This window comes from Eubalaena glacialis, chromosome 5 (assembly GCF_028564815.1).
Source record: "Eubalaena glacialis isolate mEubGla1 chromosome 5, mEubGla1.1.hap2.+ XY, whole genome shotgun sequence".
NCBI lineage: Eukaryota > Metazoa > Chordata > Mammalia > Artiodactyla > Balaenidae > Eubalaena > Eubalaena glacialis.
Window position 1 is genome coordinate 64,417,436 of NC_083720.1, and position 20,782 is coordinate 64,438,217.

General features: G+C 41.1%; 1 protein-coding gene across 4 annotated transcripts in view; it reads left to right on the top strand.

Annotated features, from left to right (window-relative positions):
* Positions 1–20,782, top strand: part of C5H4orf19 (chromosome 5 C4orf19 homolog) — an 84,706-nt gene that overhangs the window by 14,793 nt on the left and 49,131 nt on the right. The window lies entirely within an intron of this gene.

Here is a 20,782-nt window from a genome sequence, read left to right on the forward strand (position 1 = left end):
CCACCCCACAGTGGACTTTTTTTCACAAATGCAGAACTTTAATTTGCAAATAAAATTCTTGAATACTATACTCCTACACCATATACTTGGAATATAAATTCATCATATTTATTGAGCACTAATTCCGTGCTAGGCTTTGAGCTGTGTGCTGAGCAGGAAACAGAAGTGAACAAATAGAGTCCCTGTCCCCCTGTGGCTTATAATATCTGCTGGGAAAGAGGAACATTAAATAAGCACGTAAATAAAACTAGAATTTCAACTTGTTCAACTAAGTGCAACAAAGAAAAAGTGAAAGGGACGTAGAACAGCTTTTATGGGATCTACTTTAGGGGAAGGGGGAGAGGCCAGCAAGGTTTTCAGAGAAAGTGATGTGCGCAAAGCAGAAGAATGAGGGAAAGTTAGCCAGGGAAAGAGGTGGAGAAAACTGGTTGTGTATATTTTTATAAAGGCGGAGGGAGGCATAAGCCCAGAAACCCAGTTTGTAGTCTGAGAGCCACCAGTAACTGCCCTTGAGCGTGTCTTAATCTCTGGTCTCATCTTCTTTACCTGAGAAATCAGAGTTGAATAGAAACCTCTAGATTCCTTCTGTAACCTGTGATCCATGTGAATTGCTACCTTATTGGGAAGGCCTCTCATGGCTCTGTTTGGGCCATTTCTGGAGCTGTCATCATCCCAACCCAGATTCCTTCTGTTCCGGGGAACTGTGTGCTGAGTCCTTGCCAGGCTGGCCGGGTGGACCAGATTCAGGCAGTTCAGCTGGGCTACCTCTACTTCCTGCCCCGCCTACACCCACACCTATCTCCCTCTGTATCAATCCTTTCCTCATTCCCTCCATTCTCAGAGGGTAAGGTGTTCCTTTTCCTGTTCAAGGTCAGCATTTTAATGGGGCCTCCTTTCCTTTTAGCCCAGTACCCTGGCACACTGCCTCACCAGTTAATCCTGTCTCCCTCCCAAATCTTCAGACTCTTAGCGCTCCAACCCTCCCCCACAAAAAGGAGTCAACTCTCTCCTCAGTAAACACACTCAAATCTTTTTTTTTTAAATTAAAATACAGAACAAATGTCTCTTCCTTTGAGCCTCATTCTTCCACTTTTTAGCTATCCCTCCATCCCTCTGTCCCTCCCTCCCTCCCTCCCTCTCACTCTCTCTCTCTCTGTGTTTCCCTTATTAAAACACTAAGTTAAAAGGTCTTAAAGAATTCTGAGTTGTTGCTGCCTTTAACTGCAATTCTCATTTCTCATTTCTAGCTCATTCTTCATATGTCTCTTTTTGTCGTCTATGCACATCATGACATGAAAATTTCGCTGATGGAATTTGAATCTTAAATTTAAATGTATAACCATCAAATCTAATGGTCCTATTTCATCCCCTTACTTTATAAACTTCCCTGCTGCATTTCAAACTACTGGTATTGATGATGCCTTCCTTATGGGAATTCTCTCTTTTCTTTGACTTCTGTTATACTATTACATTTCTCCCCCCTGGTTCTTCATCTATTTCTGTGACCTTTCCGTATTCATCTGCCACCTGTTACCAAGTCTGAAGGGGGGTGTTGATGCAGAATCCATTTGCAGGTCCTCTGTACACCTGTGAGTGATGACTGTCATCAGGGAAGGGTGTACGGAGAATTCAGAATAGGATTAAACACTGACTAGATTCACTGATTTGGGTCAGATGGCAAGGCAGCCTGTGTGGGAGATGGAAGAATCAAAGAGGTCTTGAGAATTAGGTGACTAGTAATTGGAATCTTGGGGGCAAAAGTGAGAAGATGGTACCCACTGTCAGGTTTGGGTTCCATATTAAAACAAATTATTTCGTTACAAAACAGTGTTTTAAGCCTGGGAAGGTTTAGAATCAAGTACAAATGTGATGGACTAAATAAAACCCAAAGTATTTATATTTTTAGATAAGTTTGTGGGAAAGTCTGTCTTTAATATTTTATTTTATTATTTTTTTAACATCTTTATTGGAGTACAATTGCTTTACAATGGTGTGTTAGTTTCTGCTTTATAACAAAGTGAATCAGCTGTACATATACACGTATCCCCATATCTCCTCCCTCTTGTGTCTCCCTCCCTCCCTCCCTCCCTATCCCACCCCTCTAGGTGGTCACAAAACACCGAGCTGATCTCCCTGTGCTATGTGGCTGTTTCCCACTAGCTATCTGTTTTACATTTGGTAGTACATATAAGTCCATGCCACTCTCTCACTTCGTCCCAGCTTACCCTTCCCCCTCCCCGTGTCCTCAAGTCCATTCTCTACGTCTGCGTCTTTATTCCTGTCCTGCCCCTAGGTTCTTCAGAACCCTTTTTTTTTTTAGATTCCATATATATGTGTTAGCATACGGTATTTGTTTTTCTCTTTCTGACTTACCTCACTCTGTATGACAGACTCTACGTCCATCCACCTCACTACAAATAACTCAGTTTCGTTTCTTTTTATGGCTGAGTAATATTCCATTGTATATATGTGCCACCTTCTTTATCCATTCATCTGTCAATGGACACTTAGGTTGCTTCCATGTCCTGGCTATTGTAAATAGAGCTGTAATGAACATTGTGGTACATGACTCTTTTTGAATTATGTTTTTCTCAGGGTATATGCCCAGTAGTGGGATTGCTGGGTCGTATGGTAGTTCTATTTTTAGTTTTTTAAGGAACCTCCGTACTGTTCTCCATAGTGGCTGTATCAATTTACATTCCCACCAACAGTGCAAGAGGGTTCCCTTTTCTCCACACCCTCTCCAGCATTTATTGTTTGTAGATTTTTTGATGATGGCCATTCTGACTGGTGTGAGGTGATACCTCATTGTAGTTTTGATTTGCATTTCTCTAATGATTAGTGATGTTGAGCATCCTTTCATGTGTTTGTTGGCAATCTGTATATCTTCTTTGGAGAAATGTCTATTTAGGTCTTCTGCCCATTTTTTGATTGGGTTGTTTGTTTTTTTGATATTGAGCTGTATGAGCTGCTTGTAAATTTTGGAGATTAATCCTTTGTCAGTTGCTTCATTTGCAAATATTTTCTCCCATTCCGAGGGCTGCCTTTTCGTCTTGTTTATGGTTCCCTTTGCTGTGCTAAAGCTTTTAAGTTTCATGAGGTCCCATTAGTTTATTTTTGTTTTTATTTCCATTTCTCCAGGAGGTGGGTCAAAAAGGATCTTGCTGTGACTTATGTCATAGAGTGTTCTGCCTATGTTTTCCTCTAAGAGTTTTATAGTGTCTGGCCTTACATTTAGGTCTTTAATGCATTTTGAGTTTATTTTTGTGTATGGTGTTAGGGAGTGTTCTAATTTCATTCTGTTACATGTAGCTGTCCAGTTTTCCCAGCACCACTTATTGAAGAGGCTGTCTTTCCTCCATTGTATACTCTTGCCTCCTTTATCAAAAATAGGGTGGCCATATGTGTGTGGGTTTATCTCTGGGCTTTCTATCCTGTTCCATTGATCTATATTTCTGTTTTTGTGCCAGTACCATACTGTCTTGATTACTGTAGCTTTGTAGTATAGTCTGAAGTCCAGCAGCCTGATTCTACCAGCTCCGTTTTTCTGTCACAGGATTGCTTTGACTATTCGGGATATTTTGTGTTTCCATACAAATTGTGAAATTTTTTGTTCTAGTTCTGTGAAAAATGCCAGTGGTAGTTTGATAGGGATTGCATTGAATCTGTAGATTGCTTTGGGTAGTATAGTCATTTTCATAATGTTGATTCTTCCAATCCAAGAACATGGTATATCTCTCCATCTGTTTGTATCATCTTTAATTTCTTTCATTAGTGTCTTATAGTTTTCTGCATACAGGTCTTTTGTCTCCTTAGGTAGGTTTATTCCTAGGTGTTGTATTCATTTTGTTGCAATGGTAAATGGGGGTGTTTCCTTAATTTCTCTTTCAGATTTTTCATCATTAGTGTATAGGAATGCAAGAGATTTCTGTGCATTGATTTTGTATCCTGCTACTTTACCAAAGTCATTGATTAGCTCTAGCAGTTTTCTGGTAGCATCTTTAGGATTCTCTATATATAGTATCATGTCATCTGCAAACAGAGACAGTATTACTTTTCTGATTTGGGTTCCTTTTATTTCTTTTTCTTCTCTGATTGCTGTGGCTAACACTTCCAAAACTATGTTGAATAATAGTGGTGAGAGTGGGCAACCTTGTCTTGTTCCTGATCTTAGTGGAAATGGTTTCAGTTTTTCACCATTGAGAATGATGTTGGCTGTGGGTTTCTCATATATGTCCTTTATTATGGTGAGGTAAGTTCCCTCTATGCCTCCTTTCTGGAGGGTTTTTGTCATAAATGGGTGCTGAATTTTGTTGAAAGCGTTTTCTGCATCTATTGAGATGATCATATTGTTTTTCTCCTTCAATTTGTTAATATGGTGTATCACATTGTTTGATTTCCATATATTGAAGAATCCTTACATTCCTGGGATAAACCCCACTTGATAATGGTGTATGATCCTTTTAATGTGTTGTTGGATTCCGTTTGCTAGTATTTTGTTGAGGATTTTTGCATCTATGTTCATCAGTGACACTGGCCTGTAGCTTTCTTTCTTTGTGACATCTTTGTCTGGTTGTGGTATCAGGGTGATGGTGGCCTCGTAGAATGAGTTTGAGAGTGTTCTTCCCTCTGCTATATTTTGGAAGAGTTTGAGAAGGACAGGTGTTAACCTCTTCTCTAAATGTTTGTTAGAATTCTCCTGTGAAGCCATCTGGTCCTGGGCTTTTGTTTGTTGGAAGATTTTTAATCACAGTTTCAATTTCAGTGCTTGTGATTGGTCTGTTTATATTTTCTTTTTCTTCCTGGTTCTGTCTCGAAAGGTTGTGCTTTTCTAAGTATTTGTCCATTTCTTGCAGGTTGTCCATTTTACTGGTGTATAGTTGCTTGAGTAATCTCTCATGATCCTTTGTATTTCTGCAGTGTCAGTTGCTACTTCTCCGTTTTCATTTCTAATTCTGTTGATTTGAGTCTTTTCCCTTTTTTTCTTGATGAGTCTGGCTACTGGTTTATCAATTTTGTTTATCTTCTCAAAGAACCAGCTTTTCATTTTATTGATCTTTCCTCTTGTGTCCTTGATTTCTTTTTCATTTATTTCTGATTCGATTTTTATGATTTCTTTCTTTCTGCTAACTTTGGGTTTTTTTGTTGTTCTTTCTCTAATTGCTTTAGGTGTAAGGTTAGGTTGTTTATTTGAGATTTTTCTTGTTTCTTGAGGTAGGATTGTATTGCTATAAACTTCCCTCTTAGAGCTGCTTTTGCTGCATCCCATAGGTTTTGGGTCATTGTGTTTTCACTGTCATTTGTTTCTAGATATTTTTTTATTTCCTCTTTGATTTCTTCAGAGATCTCTTGGTTATTTAGTAGTGTGTTCTTTAGCCTCCATTGTGTTTGTATTTTTTACAGATTTTTTCCGTAATTGATACCTAGTCTCATAGCGTTGTGGTCGGAAAAGATACTTGATACGATTTCAATTTTTTTAAATTTACCAAGGCTTGATTTGTGACCCAAGATATGATCTATCCTGGAGAATGTTCCATGAGCACTTGAGAAAAATGCGTATTCTGTTGTTTTTGGGTGGAATGTCCTATAAATATCAATTAAGTCCATCTTGTTTAATGTATCATTTAAAGCTTGTGTTTCCTTATTTATTTTCATTTTGGGTGATCTGTCCATTGGTGAAAGTGAGGTGTTAAAGTCCCCTACTATGATTGTGTTACTGTCGATTTCCCCTTTATGGCTGTTAGCGTTTGCCTTATGTATTGAGGTGCTCCTATGTTGGGTGCATAAATATTTACAGTTGTTATATCTTCTTCTTGGATTGATCCCTTGATCATTATGTAGTGTCCTTCTTTGTCTCTTGTAATAGTCTTTGTTTTAAAGTCTGTTTTGTCTGATACGAGAATTGCTACTCCAGCTTTCTTTTGATTTCCATTTGCATGGAATATCTTTTTCCATCCCCTCACTTTCAGTCTGTATGTGTCCCTAAGTGTGAAGTGGGTCTCTTGTAGACAGCATATAGATGGGTCTTGTTTTTGTATCCATTCAGCCAGCCTATGTCTTTTGGTTAGAGCATTTAATCCATTTACATTTAAGGTAATTATTGATATGTATGTTCCTATTTCCATTTTCTTAATTGTTTGGGGTTTGTTTTTGTAGGTCTTTTCCTTTTTGAAAAGGAAAAAAGACCTACAAAAGGCCTTTTTATAGGTCTTTTCTCTTGTGTTTCCTGCCTAGAGAAGTTCCTTTAGCATTTGTTTTAAAGCTGATGTGATGGTGCTGAATTCTCTTAGCTTTTGCTTGTCTGTAAAGGTTTTAATTTCTCCGTCAAATCTGAATGAGATCCTTGCTGGGTAGAGTAATCTCGGTTGTAGGTTTTTCCCTTTCATCACTTTAAATATGTCCTGCCACTCCCTTCTGGCTTGCAGAGTTTCTGCTGAAAGATCAGCTGTTAACCTTATGGGGATTTCCTTGTATGTTATTTGTTGCTTTTCCCTTGCTGCTTTTAATATTTTTTCTTTGTATTGAATTTTTGATAGTTTGATTAATATGTGTCTTTGTGTGTTTCTCCTTGGATTTTTCCTGTATGGGACTCTCTGTGCTTCCTGGACTTGATTGACTATTTCCTTTCCCATATTAGGGAAGTTTTCAACTATAATCTCTTCAAATATTTTCTCAGTCCCTTTCTTTTTCTCTTCTTCTTCTCGGACCCCTATAATTCGAATGTTGGCACATTAAAGTTGTCCCAGAGGTCTCTGAGACTGTCCTCAATTCTTTTCTTTCTTTTTTCTTTACTCTGCTCTGTGGTAGTTATTTCCACTATTTTATCTTCCAGGTCACTTATCCGTTCTTCTGCCTCAATTATTCTGCTATTGATTCCTTCTAGAGAGTTTTTAATTTCATTTATTGTGTTGTTCATCATTGTTTGTTTGCTCTTTAGTTCTTCTAAGTCTTTGTGAAATGTTTCTTGTATTTTCTCCATTCTATTTCCAAGATTTAGGATCATCTTTAGTATCATTACTCTGAATTCTTTTTCAGGTAGACTGCCTATTTTCTCTTCATTTGTTTGGTCTGGTGGGTTTTTACCTTGGTCCTTCATCTGCTGTGTGTTTCTCTGTCTTCTCATTTTGCTTAACTTACTGTGTTTGGGGTCTCCTTTTTGCAGGCTGCAGGTTCATAGTTCCCGTTGTTTTTGGTGTCTGCCCCCCAGTGGCTAAGTTTGGTTCAGTAGGTTGTGTAGGCTTCCTGGTGGAGGGGACTGGTGCCTGTGTTTTGGTGGATGAGGCTGGATCTTGTCTTTCTGGTGGGCAGGACCACGTCCGGTGGTGTGTTTTGGCGTGTCTGTGAACTTATTATGATTTTAGGCAGCCTCTCTGCTAATGGGTGAGGTTGTGTTCCTGTCTTACTAGTTGTTTGGCATAGGGTGTCCAGCACTGTAGCTTGCTGGTCATTGAGTGGAGCTGGGTCTTAGCATTGAGATGGAGATCTCTGGGAGAGCTTTCGCCATTTGATATTACGTGGAGCCGGGAGGTCTCTGGTGGACCAGTGTCCTGAACTCGGCTCTCCCACCTCAGAGGCACAGACCTGACACCCAGCCGGAGCCCCAAGACCCTGTCAGCCAAATGGCTCAGAAAAAAAGGGAGAATAAAAGATGGGAGGGAGGAAAGGAAGGAAATAAAATAAAGTTATTAAAATAAAAAAATTTTTCTTAATTATTAAAAAATAAAAAATTTTGTAAGTAATAAAAGAAAAAAAAGAAGAGAGCAACCAAACCAAAAAACAAACCACCAGTGATAACAAGTGCTAAAAACTATACTAAAAACAAAACAAAACAACAACAGCAAAATGGACAGACAGAACCCTAGGACAAATGGCAAAAGCAAAGCTGTACAGACAAAATCACACAAAGAAGCATACACATACACGCTCACAAAAAGAGAAAAAGGAAAAAAAGATATATCTATATATAAAAAAAAAAGGAAGAGAGCAACCAAATCAATAAACAAATCTACCAATGATAATAAACTCTAAATACTAAACTAAGATAAACATAAAACCAGAAACAAATTAGATGCCTAAAGCAAACCCCAAGTCTACAGTTGCTCCCGAAGTCCACCGCCTCAATTTTGGGATGATTCGTTGTCTATTCAGGTATTCCACAGATGCAGGGTACATCAAGTTGATTGTGGAGATTTAATCTGCTGCTCCTGAGGCTGCTGGGAGAGACTTCCCTTTCTCCTCTTTGTTTGCACAGCTCCTGGGGTTCAGCTTTGGATTTGGACCCGCCTCTGTGTGTAGGTCGCCTGAGGGTGCCTGTTGCCGCCCAGACAGGATGGGGTTAAAGTAGCAGCTGATTAGGGGGCTCTGGCTCACTCAGGCCAGTGGGAGGGAGGGGTACAGAATGCGAGGAGAGCCTGTGGCGGCAGAGGCCAGAGTGACGTTGCACCAGCCTGAGGCACGCCATGTGTTCTCCAGGGGAAGTTGTCCCTGGATCACGGGACCCTGGCAGTGGTGGGCTGCACAGGCTCCCGGGAGGGGCAGTGTGGATAGTGACCTGTGCTTGCACATAGGCTTCTGGGTGGCTGCAGCAGCAGCCTTAGCGTGTCATGCCCGTCTCTGGTGTCCGCGCTGATAGCCGCGGCTCATGCCCGTCTCTGGAGCTCGTTTAGGCGGTGCTCTGAATCCCCTCTCCTTGCGCACCCGAAACAATGGTCTCTTGCCTGTTAGGCAGTTCCACAGTTTTTCCCAGACTCCCTCCCAGCTAGCTGTGGCGCACTAACCTCTCCCTGGGATCTGACCTCCGAAGTGGGAGCCTCAGCTCCCAGCCCCCACCCGTCCCAGCAGGTGAGCAGACAGGCCTCTCGGGCTGGTGAGTGCTAGTCAGCACCGCTCCTCTGTGCGGGAATCTCTCCACTTTGCCCTCTGCACCCCTATTGCTGCTCTGTCCTCCGTGTCTCCGAAGCTTCCCCCCGCCACCCCCGTCTCCTCCAGTGAAGGGGCTTCCTAGTGTGTGGAAACATTTCCTCCTTCACGGCTCCCTCCCAGAGGTGCAGGTCCCATCCCTATTCTGTTGTCTCTATTTTTCCTTTTTTCTTTTGCCCTACCCAGGTACGTGGGGAGTTTCTTGCCTTTTGGGAAGTCTGAGGTCTTCTGCCAGCGTTCAGTAGGTGTTCTGTAGGAGTTGTTCCACATATAGATGTATTTCTGATGTGTTTGTAGGGAGGAAGGTGATCTACACGTCTTACTCCTCCGCCATCTTGAAGGTCTCCTTTAATATTTTAAATACATGTAGTATTCACAATGTTTAAGATAATATGTTAATTAACATGAATAGCCTTGTGATTCCAATTTAAAATATGTCATTGAGTGATTGATTTAGACCTTGGATCTGTAAGTTGAAACTTTTAAGATAATTTTGCTGTTTTATACTCAACTGAAACTTTTAAGAGAACCAAAGCTTTACGTTATTTGTGAGTTTATTAGTTTTATAAAATGACTTAAGTACTAGGGGAGGGTTTGTTTACTGGTCAGAAAACTGAAATAACTTAAAGAAGAAAATCCAATATATTACATCACTCTTAAAAGGATTGACGAAGTATATAGAATTTTAAATAGAATATAAGATTTATAGTTGATCCCAACTCAAGAGAAAATTAAATTTTCGGATTTGTTATTTTAATGACTTACACATTAATTTAAAAAAATCTAAGTAGCCTCACATAACATCTTTTGGGGCCTTAAGGGGACACCCAGAAAGCCCTGTTGCCATCTCCCATTCCCAAGCATTGGTGTGCCCTGGGCTCCCTCCCCACCCCATGGAGCCAGACCAGCCTCTGGCAGTGTCAGAGTGTGTGCACCCCAAAGAGTACCCATACGCACATGACACCACATGCATCCCTCCAGCCCTGCTCTCCCCATACAGCTACAGATCCATTGAAGACAGCTGCCTGCAGGGCAGTTCTACTGGCACATCCCCAGGCCCCTTTAAACTTAACCCATCTTACTAGCCTGAGTTCATCACTGCCCCACACCCACCTCCACCCACACTGATTTGCCCTCCCTGCTGTGTTACTGTTTTGGCTGATGACACATCATCTGGTTTCCCTTCCCCTCAAGATCAAGAACCGGACCGTGGCTCAGGCATCTTTGACTCCTCAGTGCCCACTACCCGACAACAGTAGGTGCTCAAAAACTCCATCTGTGAATATGAAGGCTAAATAAAATATAGGGTGGCATGAATACATGTTTTAGGACAAGTGGATGGGGAAGGCCTCAGGAGAGCAGGAATAGCTAACATTTATTGAGCACCTACTATGTGCCGGGCACTCCAAGTGGTTTATATACCTCATCTAACGTAAAGGGGTGGGCTCAGAGAGGTTAGGCAGGCTGTTCAAGATGACAGAGCTAGTAAGTGACAGAGCTGGGACTCAGTCAAGCTTCCTGTGACTCTGGGACACACCATCTTAGCCAGCAGACTGCCTCCTCAGTGGCAGCCATCTCACCTCAGAGTCGCTGCTTTCACGTTAGGCTAGATTTCCTCAAACTGATTTTTATGCAGTGGCATTACTGATGACGATCAAGTGATACTTAGCAACTCAGAAATTAGTTTATAATCATTTAGTCCATTTTTTTTCACTTCCTTATGAAAGAACTCACTTTACCTTTTTAGCCAGATCAAAATACCCAAGCATAATGATTTCAAAGATCAATCCCGTCACTTATGGAAGATACATCAGCAGAAGCAGTTCTCCCAGCTTTGCTGCCTGACCTTTTGCTGCTTTAGGAAAACTCCTTCTTGGTCTTTCCGTGTACTGCCAGACCAAGAAGGATGTGTTGCAGTCCAGTTGGACACAAAATACTGGGTTTAGGAGGAAATGCAGCCACAAGAGTGCCTTTTAAGAAATAAAATTGAGATATCATCCTTCTCACATTTCCTCCTTCCCTCTCCTCTATACAGTTCATAGAAACAGTGCTCTTTTTTCCCACTGCACACTTCAACCCTAGTTCAAAATTAATAAGAGTGTTAAAACTAACGCTGCTATCTCATCCACATCCACCCCACCCATGATCTCACCCCTCACCCCCTGGAGAATAAGCCATTTTAATACAGGCTGCCAAATGCACCTTAAAGATTGAGATAATAATGATCCTTTGCTCAAAATAAACATTTTGAAACTAATGAGCATTCTAGTCTCTATTTCTCATTCCCTAATTAACTCTGTCCCGTCCAAAACTAGTGTGCTTTTTTTTGTTAAGATTCTTGAAGTTAGAGGAACTTCTGTCTAGCTTCTTTACAGGAAATTATGTGTAAAAATATACCACCTTTAGCAATGTTTATGAATTTAGTTATTTAGAAAGTCGATTGCCTGAGCTCTTCTGTTTAATTGAGTCACATATATAAACTTGAAAATTGGAAGGAGCCTAGCTAAAGATATAATCATTATATATGACGTGCCATGGAATACATTTCTAGAAAGGGGTTGTAGTGAGCAGGAACTTTTTACCAATAATGTTTAACTAGAGCCTGAGGAATTTTAATTTCCGGAATTGCTTGTGATTGTGGCCAATCTGCAAAATCGTTTTTCCTCAATTACAAGGAGTTAAAAAAGAAAAAAGGAACTACCTTATGTAAGGTGAAAAAGAATCGCAAAACTGAATCACCTCTCTGGCCTCATTCAGAGAATGCAGTGACTTAAGAGCACCTGGCCTCGGTCTCTTAAGTGCACAGACCGAAAGGTAAATACATTTAGCACATGTTTCAGTGCTATTTATCACCATAGCCCTAAGACGATTAATGTTGTCCTTTTTCCGGGGCGGGGGTGGGGGAGTGATAAAGACAGTAATTTACCCAAAGTGACATGGGACTGCTTAGTTTCAGGTGTTCCTTTAAATTGCTCTCTGGTCACAGAAGTCACTTCTGTGTTCCTTAATACCTCAACAGATAATGTGTCACCTGTTGCTATAATGCAAAAGCCATGTTCCTTCAGCATCTTACTCATCATCACTAGATGCTTTAAATTCATAAAGTTTAGTTACTTCCATATCCCATTTGATCCCCGTGGGTTTATATATGCACATAGTAGCCACTGAAACAGGATAATGCCATGGTGAAAAGCATAATCTTTTAGACACCTGGTTTCAAATCCCAGCTCTAGAGCTTCTTAAGCTCTGTGAGCCTCCATTTCTTTGTAAACTAGGGATAATAATTGCACTGATACATAGATGGGATTGTTGTTGGCCTAGAAGCTAGGAATCAAATCAGTGCATACATGTGAAGAAATTTTCTATGTTAACTTGCATGACTTCTGTAATCAGACAGAAAACAATTCTTGAAAACACATTAAAAACAATGAAGTGTACCACTTCATGATAGGTACCCACGAGAATGGCTGTAATCAAAAAGATGAGCAATATCAAGTATTGGCAAGCATGTAGAGAAACTGGAACCCTCATACACTACCAGTGGGAATGTAAAATGGTGAATCCACTTTGGAAAACAGTCTGGCAGTTTCTTAAAAGTTTTTCTTAAACACAGAACTACTATATTACCCAGCAATACACTCCCAGGTATATACCCAAGAAAATTGAAAACACATGTCCATACAAACATGTGTGTATGAATGTTCATAGCAGCATGATTCATGATAGCCAGAAAGTGTCCACTGACTGATGAGTAGACAAATAAAATGTGATACATCCATACAGTATTGGCTATTGCATGGCCATAGAAAGGAACGAAGTACTGATATATACTACAACATGGATAAACCTTGAAAATACCATGCTAAGTGAACGAAGCCAGACACAAAAGTCCACATATTGCATGATTCCATTTATATGAAAGGCCCAGAATAGACAAATACACAGAAAGTATATTGGTGATTGCCTAGTGCTGAGTAGGTTGGGGGATCAGGGGTTCTTGCCTAAAAGGTGCAGGATTTCTTTTTTGAGGGTGATAAAAATGTTCTAAAATTGTGTATAACTCCATGAATATACTAAAAACCATTGAAATGTACACTTTACATGGGTGAATAGTAAGGTATGTGAATTATATCTCAAAACTGTTAAAAAAATAGTAAAGTAACGGACTTCTAATTACTTAACCTTTGAAGCTGAAAGTTTTTAGACAACAGGTCAGTAGACATTACCCCATCAGAGGTGTGTCCCCATATCCATGGCCTTTGACTTGCGGGAAGCTTTTTGAGACTCTTCCTTACCCACAGCAGCAGTTTTCCCATGTGTACAAATGAGAAGCTTCAGCTCTGATCTTTAATAGTTTTATTGGTTTCTTCCTGATTGTAAAATTAACATAAACACATTGGGGGAAAACTCAGATAAGTAGGAGTTCAAAGCATAAATTAAAGAACACAGGTAATGCTGTGACTCTGAGAGCAGTACCCCTTCCTGATTCCTTTCCAGGTTGGAAAATCTGGTCTAGAATTCAGGTTTTAGGGAACCAAGTTCTCACACCAAGGCCATATGTGAACTCCATTTTGACAGAACCTTCTCAAAAATTATCACTTGGACCTGAAGAGCTCATCTTTCTAAAGGCAAGTTTCTAGTCTAGTATAGGTTAGATGGTGCCCAAATGCAGTTAACAGCTTGTATTAATTTAAAAACACAGCCCCGCTCACTTCGCCCTGCCATTAGTGGTCTTCCCCTCCCCAACACATTTGTACCAGGTTGTGATCTTATTCATCATTTGCCTGGTTCTGATTTCTCTAGACCTACGTGCAATCTCTGGAAATAATGGGTTAAGAGGGAAATCCCTGGATCTCTAGGCCTAGGGGCCAGTTCAGTGGGAGTCACCCCCTCCCCAAGGCAGGTCTTAGCGAGAGACTGACTATATACGTCAGGTGAATATAGTAGCCTATTCTTTGTCAGGGGGAAAAAAAAAAAAAAAAAAATGGGTTAATTATTTGGCTTAAGTCCACCAACTTGGTTGACCCTTAAAGGAACAGATACTTCCCTGAGCTTTGGATCGTCCTTCTAGTAAAGAACTAAAACAATTGTAAATATCGCTTAAATAAGGAATCAGACCTTTCACACTCTGTGTGTGCTCACGAAAGACATACTTATTTACAATTTGCCTTATAAAGTTAGTTTTCCAAGTTGGTATTTTAGTACAGGGAAATAAACTGATGACAAGATGTGCTGCTTTCCGTAAGGAATCCATTTCTGTGAAGAAACATAACTGGAAACAATCTCTCCCTCTTCATGCTCTCAGTGCTATCTGCCTCCCCCTCAGTCGACACTTATCTGTTATTTTTATTGCTGATTATTCTTTCATTTGAAAGTGTTTTGTTTTCTCAGGTGGCTGTAAATTTTTTAAAAGTATGTCCCATAAATGTCATTTTATCTCCCGCAGTACCTTATTTAAGATCGAGCCCTGAATATTTCTTGATTAATCATTCGCCAGCAGGCATGTCTAGCCTTCCTGAAATATGAGCATTTGTGATCAAATTACGTAGTCATATCTTTCTGAAGGCACCGTCAGAATTACACTGACTACAGTAGAGCAGAAAAGAGCAGCTTTTCTGGAGCAAAATCACATCATTAAACAGGTTGCTTAAAAGTATGTGGTGGTTTGTTGTACTAGTCTTCCAAGTCTTCTGTAGGTTTGAAAATTTTCAAAATCAAAAGTTGGTTGTTTTTTTTTAAGTTAAACACCCACATATACCTCCAGAACTTAGACCCAATATCATATTTTTTTCCATATTCAACTTTTCACATGGGTTGTTTAGCTAAACTGCAACAACAACTGCCTGTTTCTAGAGGACCCAAAACCTTTCTCCTTGAACCCTGCTCATTGTCTGTCTTCATAAAAATTCTTCACGGTGTGTTTCAGAGGTGTCCTCCCCAGACCTTCATCAATAAATTAACTGGGTATTTCACAAAAGGTGTTCTACAAACTCAGAGTTTCCAATGCAGAAGAGGAAGATTCAGGTATTAACCAAATAATCACATGCAGGTAAATTTTCAGTAGTGACAAGTGCAATGTGAATCAATGGTACAGGGTTTTGACCCAAGAATGGAAGTAAAAGAAAGCTTCCCTGAGGAAGATCGGGGGTGTTAACCAGGAAGAAGAGACGGCATGAGCAAAGGCCCTGTAGTGGGTAGAGGCAGAACAGTGTGGGACTAAAAGAAAACCTGTGAGGATGGATGGAGCCCAGGGAGGATGATGGTTCAATATAAGCTTGTAGAAGTGGGAAGGAATTTTGTCTTCTCATTTTAAGAACAGTGGGACGCTACTGAAATGTCTCTACAGTCAGGGAGCTGGCATAATCCAGCCTGTTCTTGGGAAAGATTCCTGTGGCTGTGTTGTGGGCAACTGCCTGGAGAGCACCCTGTGGGTGTGGGCAGACCTGTCAGAAAGGTCTTGCAGTGGACTAAGCAAGAGACATAGGTCTGGGCTTCCCTGGTGGCGCAGTAGTTAAGAATCCGCCTGCCGATGCAGGGGACAAGGGTTCGAGCCCTGGTCCGGGAAGATCCCACATGCCGCGGAGCAACTAAGCCCGTGTCCCACAACTACTGAGCCTGCACTCTAGAGCCCGCGAGCCACAACTACTGAGCCCACATGCCACAACTACTGAAGCCCGCGTGCCTAGAGCCCGTGCTCCACAACAAGAGAAGCCACCTCAATGAGAAGCCCGTGCACCACCATGAAGAGTAGCCCCTGCTCGCCGCAACTAGAGAAAGCCCGAGTGCAGCAACGAAGACCCAACGTAGCCAAAAATAAATAAATTAAATAAATTAGAAAAAAAAAAAAAAAAAAGACATAGGTCATTTGGTCCAGGTTTCAATGGCAGTTCAGTAGAGAAAAGTGAACTAATTCAAGAAATATTTAGAAAATGAAATTGTCAGACAATGTTGGTACAACCCAGGTTTCATGAAGGTTCAGATAGAAGTGAACTCGTTCAAGAAATATTTAAAAGATAAAGTCATCAAGAATTGACCATGGATTGGAAATGAAAAGTGAGGCAAAGAGAGGTGTCAAGGATGGCACACAGATCATGTGAATCAAACCCATAATATGCACCTCAGCACATTAAAGGCTCCGAGAAGTTCTGCAGCAAAGAAACCTGGCTGACTGTCTAATCCAGCATTTCCCAAATTCACTTGAGCCCAGAATCCCCCTTTCTTTTTCCCCAGTAACAGTTACTAACTTCCTAGGAACACACTTCGGACAACTCTGAGTTAGCCTAGATAGGCTCTTGTACTTTGAACAATTCCGAATATTCTTCACGTTTTCTTTGTAAACCCATGTATTAGACCACTAGGGCTGCCATAACAAAATAGCACAGACTGGGTGGCTTAAGCAACAGACATTTAACTTCTCACAGTTCTGGAAGCTGGAAGTCCAAGGTCAAGGTGTCAGCAGGTTTGGTATCTCCTGAGGCCTCTCTCCTTGCTGCCTCTTCAACATGGTCCTCCCACAGTCTGTGTTGTCTGTGTGTCCTAATCTCCCCTTCTAATAAAGACACTAGTCGGATTGGATTAGGCCTCACCCTAATGACCTCATTTTACCTTAATTACCTCTTTAAAGGTCCTCTCTTTAAATACAGTCCGATTCTGAGGCGCTATGGGTTAGGGATACACTTCAGCCTGGAACAACCCCATAAGCATAAACTTTTCTGCTAGTGCTGGTGCCACCACTGAGCATCCACGGCCTACACCACATCCAAGGTCTGGTGGTCCTGTGTCATGAAGGGTCATCCGTCATCAGCACTCTCCATAGAGAAGTCCCAATACATGCTGGGGCAAGATTTTTGATACTTACTCAGATTTCTTATTAGTAATCCTATAAAGTACCAATAAAGGATAAGAAAAATGCAACAAACAGTTTCCCTCTGATCATCCCCATGCCCAAGTTATCAAAGATGGAGATGTTAGTGGAGGAGAGGAATGCTTCTGGATTTTTCTTCTAACCCCATGAGACCAGCATTTCGCCTTGAAACAGCAGAGCACCTAAGCCAGGTGAACATTGGTCTGCTCCATTCCACTGTACCAGCCAGTCTGTAGCCCGGCATCCATGTAGCCAGGTCTCTTAAATGTGAAGTGTGTGGGGAGCAGTGTGTGAGATGCATGAAGACTAAAGTTCGGATTCTTACTTCACTCTCTGCTCAGAAAGCAAGTCATTCAACTTTCTTCTGTTTCTTGTCCTGGGAGAATGGCCGAGAAGACTATGTTGATAGATCATTCTATCTTAAAAAACAAAAACCACTCTGTGCCTGTGAAAGTAAGGCTGTCACTCATCCCACACCATCAGACTGGCAGAGTAGTCAGATGGCCAAAACAGTATGGATGTATTGAGTCAGCAATTCATAAAACCCACCTAAAGAGTGAATGTCTGATTATTTTGCATGCTATTTTATATTCTATATTTTCCACCAAAGTCACCTTCAGTTTTCCTATGTTTCTAATTTCGGCCAAGCCTTTAAATGTCACCACATCATCTTTATTGGAATTAAGTCCCAAATGAGTCACAAACCAATGAAAACTGCCTGCTGATTTGCTGATTATATACAATTTATGTTAAGGAAGGAGCCAGGATTTTTTTTTCCTCCTGAATCCTATTAAGTTTCAAAGTCTGTCTGCTACTTTTTGGAATCTGGGTACCACTAAGTGTGTCATTGTATGAAACACGTCTACTATATTATTCCAATGGGACAGGCAGAAGATGCTTGGTTTGCACGTCAGTCAGCTGCTTCTCAGGAAGAGATGGTTTGATCTGGCTTTACAGAAAACCACCCTTCTCTCCCTAATGACAGCAGAGAGGTGCCCATGCAAATAAAGTGAACCAAACAGATTTCCCTGAACTTGTTCGGTGTGGGGTTACTGTAGCTAATCCAGTTCTGATACATTCCCCCTGTACACAGCCAGAACTGTTAGACACTGTTTCATGAATCAGGTTTGAATTATGGCCTCCATCCAGAGTAAAGTTAATCAGAAACTTATGTCTTTGTTTAAGTCTGGCTTATTGTCTTTTTTTCTCCTAGTAGATATTTACCTAATTCACTACCTTCCTAGTGCCGGCACAGCTGCACCAGGGCTCCTGAGATCCCTTTAGTTCAAATCCAACTTCTGCCACTTTAGCGCCTTGGCGTTTTGTCAGTTTGAGTTGAAGTTCAAAGCCTGACTCCTGGTTTTAGGTGAAGATATTTTATCCCTGCCCTCTTCTTCAGTGCGTGGCTCTGCAGGTGTCAGGAGCCGCAGGGACTAGGCAGCCTGGTAATTACATTGTTTACCTACTAGTTTCACACAAAACCAAAGCAATCCCAGGCACGCCACCAAGCAGCCTTCAGGGAAATAGATTCCAAAAAGCTTCACTGAAACCACTTATTTATTGACACTCAGAGACATTTAATCTTTCTGCTGAGCAAGAAACGCTTTGACCAAACAAGGAAAAACCCAGCCTTTCAAACAACTGACCTTTGTCAAAGGTTTATTGAGAAAGGGAAGCTAGAAAAGAGCTGGAGGTGCCAGATCCGGGCAGCCTTTGTCACACCCCTTTGCCAGGTGACAGTATCATATGGCATTGGATACGAGCTTAAGAAAAAAGAGAAAAGGAAAAAGTTTTCTCTCTCCACAGAATTTGGAATAAAGTTACTATTCCTTTTTATGACTTATAATGTGTACCTTCTTTCTAAAATATATTTTCCTTCTCTCACTTCCGGCTCAGTACACACACACACACACACACACACACACACACACACACACAGTCCCACACCTTCATAACACATTTGAATAATACATTCTGCTAAAAATACCCACCGTCACAGACATAGTCTTCCTCTTGGACACCTGTTCTAGTTCCCAGCTGTCTGGAAGTTCTGAAGATGTGTTCTAGAACTTTTTGTTAGACAATAAAGAAAACCATTGAGTTCTCTATGGGAGGCTGACGTGTGTAAGGTAATTAGCCCGGTGGTGCCTGGACAGCTGCAGCGATCCAGAGGTGGTGGTGGCACAGAGTGTGAGTGATTGTTGTTATTCACGGAATGGAGAATAAGTGTGACATTTTAGGTTCCATTTATTAAAATAGAGCAAGAACCATATGAAATGCTTTGATGGTTCTCAAGTAGCTTTTTTGGCCCAAAGGTTAATGAAATACTTCAAAAAGGCAAAAAGAGATACATTGCCATACACTCATGTTCTTTAGTATGAAAATTTTCAAGCTACGGAAAAGCTTAAAGAATTGCACATCTCACCATCTAGAATCTACAATTAATGTTAGGTGTCTTTTCTCTATCACATATCTAACCACCTGGCTATCCACCAATCCCTCTTTTTTTTTTTTTGACTACATCTCAGAGTATGTTACAGACGTCATTTCATTTCAAACATTTCAGCACGTGTTTGGTTGACTGTGAGTTTTTATTTGCCGTTCTCTTCCTCTTCTTCTCCTTCACCTTTCCCCCTGCCCTTCCTTCTCCCCTTCCTCTGGTGTAATTTACATTCAGTGAAATGCATAAATCCAAGTGTACAATTTGGTGAGTTTTGGCAACTGCGTACAACTGTATAACGCAACTCCTCATCAAGAAATATAGAGAAGATCATCACCCAGGAGAATTTCCATGCCCCTTCCCAATCGATTCTTGTTTCCTCTCCAATGGAGTCAGTCACTATTCTGATTTTTTTAATCACCATGGCTTAATTTAGCCTATTTAAAACTTATATAAATGACTCATACAGTCTGTAAGAATGTATGTTCTCTTTTGTGTAAGGCTGCTTTTCCTCAGCATGTTCTTGAGTTCCGTATGTGTTGTTGCATATGTCAGCAGTTCATTCTTTTTTCTTGCTCAGTAGTATTTCATTGTATGACCACACCGCAGGGCATTATACTGTTGATGGACATTTGTGTTATTTCCAGTTTGGGACTACTCTGAATAAAGCTGCTGTCAACACTCTTGGACAAGTTTTTATGTGGATATATATTTTCATTGCTCCTGGGTAAATACCCCAGGAGGCAAATTGCTGGATCATAGGATTGCTTCATATCCTTCACAGCCATGCCACCTGTGCTCAGATTTTCTGGGAGCAGCAACCTCCAAATCCATTCAAGTCCAGAATATACCCACCCTACTTCCTGTCGCTGCTATTCTGGACAATAGCAGAACAAGGGGCAATAACAGTTATTTTAAGTTCTAAATGTTCTCGTTTTCCTTCTGCTTGAATAAAGTGTTTTTTTCAACCAGCATGTTAAGACATGTTAGCATTTGGATCAGGGGAAGAAACAGTACTTCAGACGTTGTAGGTAACTCCAGCCCATCTCATTTGTAAGTCAGCACCTATATCACAAATGCTGTTGATGGTAGACTGTCCATCATTTGAATATTCATCATGTATGGTGAGTAGAAGAAAACAACTTGAGGGGCTTCCCTGGTGGCGCAGTGGTTAAGAATCTGCCTGCCAATGCAGGGGACACGGGTTCCAGCCCTGGTCCAGGAAGATCCCACATGCCGCAGAGCAACAAAGCCCGTGCGCCACAACTACTGAGCCCGCGTGCCACAACTACTGAAGCCCGCGAGCCTAAAGCCCGTGCTCCGCAACAAGAGAAGCCACTGCAATGAGAAGCCCGCGCACCGCAACGAAGAATAGCCCCCACTCGCTGCAACTAGAGAAAGTCCACGCGCAGCAACGAAGACCCAGCGTAGCCAAAAATAAATAAATTAACTAAAAAAAAAAAAACAACAACAACTTGAAAAACCTCTTATCCGTGGGCTACTCTATACATTCAGCCCTCTATATTTGCAGGTTCTGCATCTGTGGATTCAACCAGCTG